The sequence below is a fragment of the Apodemus sylvaticus genome, chromosome 2 (genome assembly GCF_947179515.1).
Source record: "Apodemus sylvaticus chromosome 2, mApoSyl1.1, whole genome shotgun sequence".
NCBI classification, from domain to species: domain Eukaryota; kingdom Metazoa; phylum Chordata; class Mammalia; order Rodentia; family Muridae; genus Apodemus; species Apodemus sylvaticus.
The window spans coordinates 139,172,106-139,175,732 of record NC_067473.1 but is presented as its reverse complement, the minus strand read 5'-3'; the positions used below and the strand labels follow the sequence as shown (position 1 = coordinate 139,175,732).

Below are 3,627 nucleotides of genomic sequence, written 5' to 3'. Positions count from 1 at the left end.
AGCCAGACCTATGTTGTGCTGCACTGATGTTTATCTCAAGTAATCTCCCTCTCCAAGTCCCATGGTGCCAGTCTGGTGGCCATCTCAGGCTCGCTTCCCACCTGGTACACACAAGTGCTTATCTAACCTGGGCTACTCTTGCCTGGAGTCTGTGGTCACCAGAATGTTTTTCAGGCTTGCTTTCTGCCCTGGGAGCCCATCTGGGCCTGCCTGGAGCTAGACTGGTGGTCATCTCAGGCTAGCTCCCTGTCCAGGCTCCCTGGGGCCAGACTGTCAGTGGTCACAGACTCACTTTTTTCCAGGGAATTCTAAGCTACTAACCAGAGAGTCATAGGCCAGAATACTAAGTGTAGACCCAGACTCTCTCCTCTCTGCTACATATTGACACATACATGACACAAGAAGCCACATCTGCAATGACTCTAGGGGCAGGACAATTAAATCTTTTAAATCCAAAAAATAAAGAATTGAAAAGCAGTTGAGGAAGATATTCACCCTCTGGCCTCCATAGAAGTGTATATACACATACACATGCACATAAACATACACAACATACTGAAGATGGACAAGCAAATCAAAAGTTATTGTAGTTGTGAATAGAATGGTCATGTCAGAATAAGAAGGAATGGTTCAGATAAGTTCTTTAGAAATTCAGATTCAAAGGGGGCTTGCATGGGATTGACTTAGGTGCTCTGTGTGTTATAGTTATGTAGCTTGATCTTCTTGTGGGACTCCTACCAGTGGGAGCAGAAGCTGTCTTTGACTCTGTTGCCTGCTTTTAGGACACTTTTCTTCTATTGGGTTACCTCATCCTGTTTTAATAGGCATATCAGTGTCTTGTCTTACTACAACTTGATATGCAATAGCTGGTTGATATCTATGGGAGGCCTGCCCTTTTGTGAACTAAATGGAAGAGAAGTAGATGTGGAGGGAAGGAGGAACTCGAAGGAAAAGAGGGAAGAGAAACTATGGTTTGGATGTACAACTAAAAAAAAAAAAAGAAAAGAAAAGAAAAGAAAAGAAAAGAAAGAAAAAAAACCTAGCTTCAGTTTTATCTCTGCTATAGAACTTATTTCATTGAAATTGAATGTAGTCTCTCCGTGGCGTTCCCTAATTCTATTTCTCTTGTGCTAATAGGTCACTCTGTCAATGCTACTTGATAAGGTCTAACTCCTTAGACTGTTTATTTCATCTAATCTAATTTAAGCATGCTTGAATTTACTTACTCTCTTTTAAGTAATGATACAGTTTCCTGGTTTGTATCTCCTTGAATGTTTTAATGTGTGTTGTTTGAAACGTTGGCACCTTTGTACTTTGAAGCTGGCACAGTATATGGAACATAGTGAAGGTTGTTGATCCACTGAGTTGTACGTGTCTCTGTGTGTTTCCACTGCCCCTTCTTTCTGTTTCAATGACCTGACCATTAAATGAAAACAGAAGTTTTCAAGAACTAATTTCCCAGAACACCCTGACGGTTTATTTATAGTAGAGCAGGTCTCCTCCTGTTTGTGAAAGTGTAGACTGACATTCAGTATCAGAGTGGATATTATGTAAGGTCCTTCTCCATAGGGGCTCTGGGTGGTGCCGGCGGTCTGCTGCTTAGGTATTCATTATCCTACTCTTTTCCTTTCCAAATTCAATCATTCACAAATATCATAGTTATGGGATGTAGAGGGAAATCTCAGAGCAGCCTCCTAGTCCTGCAGAGGTACAAGATCCTACACACAGAGCCTCACAGAACCCACTTTCTCTCCATTGTATCCTCCATTATTACTAGCAGTACTGAACTTGAGTGGAAACGTTGTCTAGTAAGTTGGTTTTCCTATGGGCAGGCAGTTGTCTCACCAGAGCAAAGCCACAAACTAACAAGATGATGGACAGTTAGTAGGAGACCTAAATGAGTACTCTGTACTAAGGAGTATTTCATTCACACTCTAGGCATTAGCTCTCTGTGTTGCATGCACATATTCCTCTGGCCAAACCTCACAGCATTATGCAGCTTAGGTAAGTGTCCTAGCTGAGTGAGTTGTCTACACTATTTCCTTGAATGCTAACAACAATCTATTGATGGAGTAATGTAAGTTATACTTCATAAACTTTAGATTAAAAGGTACTATAAGGTAAAGGAACTTTCTTTGTGACATAGAAGCCATTGTAGAGATTCAAATTCCACCCAGGTATCCATTCTCAACCCTGTGAATTTTATCCTCAAGCTATGCCCTTGAATATATCTTGCACCTAGTGGTCCTTTTAATGCCATTGTCACTGGTAGTATGTTGAGAACCCAACATTTTCTACATATGCTTTCATGGATTACTCTTGGGATAGAATGAGTGAGCTAAAAATTGTTTTCTGCTTGGGGAAAAAAAGACTCAGGCCATCTTCTAACACTGTGGTCCAAAAGTCTGTGCACTCTGTCACAGGACACCTGAAATGCACTTCATGTTCCCTGAGCTGCATAAGATCTTGGATTGTTTTCCTTACTTGAGACTCACATATTCTGCACTCAGCAGGGATCTAGCTGGGGTTGTATATAGGGAGAGTACCTATAAAGCTCTGGCTCTGGCTCAGAAAATCCCAAGTCTTGTGCATCTCTTGCTGTTTAATGGTTCCCAAGGACTCCAACACAGCCACATCTGGCTAAGGAGAAGGGCTGCCTAGGCACGTGTCCACATTGTGCTCTATTTCTGTCTTTGGGGACATTAACAATCTCTCCTCTTCTACTTAGGAATTTGTGTCCTTGATAATTTCTATTTAATTCAAACTGCTCAGAACAGAAATCAGTATCAGGAAAATTAACTTTTCTTATCTGTGTTCCAACTTTATCTTGAGAAAATGGTGATAATTATATGTACTTCATATGATCGTTTTGAGGATTGATAAAGCAATTTACTATATATGGAAAGTAATTAGTATGATAAATAACCAATAGCAAGGCTAAAAAATGTGAATATTTTCATTTTAGAAAGATGTTTGTCTTTTCTTCTTTCGTTTGGTGAAGCATAATGCATGCAGAACTTTGTATTTGCTAGGCAAACACTTTACCACTGAGCTAGCTACACCTGCAGGTCTATAGACAGGATTAATATTTGTAATGTCACAAGTAACCTAATAGTTCATCGTTGCCATCCTAATAAACATCATCATCATCCTTAAATTATGGATTTGAATCAGTCTTTACTGCACATTGCAAATGCCAGTCTAAATACTTGGCATTCTTAGTATGGTCATTAGGCACCAGTTTTTGTCAGTGACCATAACAAATCACCACATGTTTAAAGAATAATACAATAAAAATGTGGTTGAATGCTTCAGAAGTACAACACAAGTCTCATTGGGCCAAAAACCAAACTGTCAGGATAACTGTGTTCTCCCTGGAGTCCCTAACAAAGCTTCTGTTTTTCTGTTTGTTCAAATTGCTTCTAGAATCCAGCTCCTTGCTGTTATAGGTCTGAAGTTACTGTTTCCTTTCTGACTGACAACTGAGGATGGTTGTCAGATCTAAGAGACCTCCAGGCTTGCTTGATTACTGATCTCCTTCTTTAGTCTCCAAAGCCAGTACTGGTGGATTAGTCCATCTCATGATTGAGAACTTCTTTGCCATTTCTTTATCTGACTTTTCTGTTT

At 40.1% G+C, this 3,627-nt stretch overlaps 1 non-coding gene across 1 annotated transcript; it reads right to left on the bottom strand.

Moving 5' to 3' along the window:
- Positions 1 to 304: 304 nt before the first annotated feature.
- Positions 305 to 433, bottom strand: LOC127679581 (small nucleolar RNA SNORA17). The gene has a single exon (XR_007976866.1). It is a non-coding gene; the product is annotated as a small nucleolar RNA SNORA17 (small nucleolar RNA).
- Positions 434 to 3,627: the final 3,194 nt, after the last annotated feature.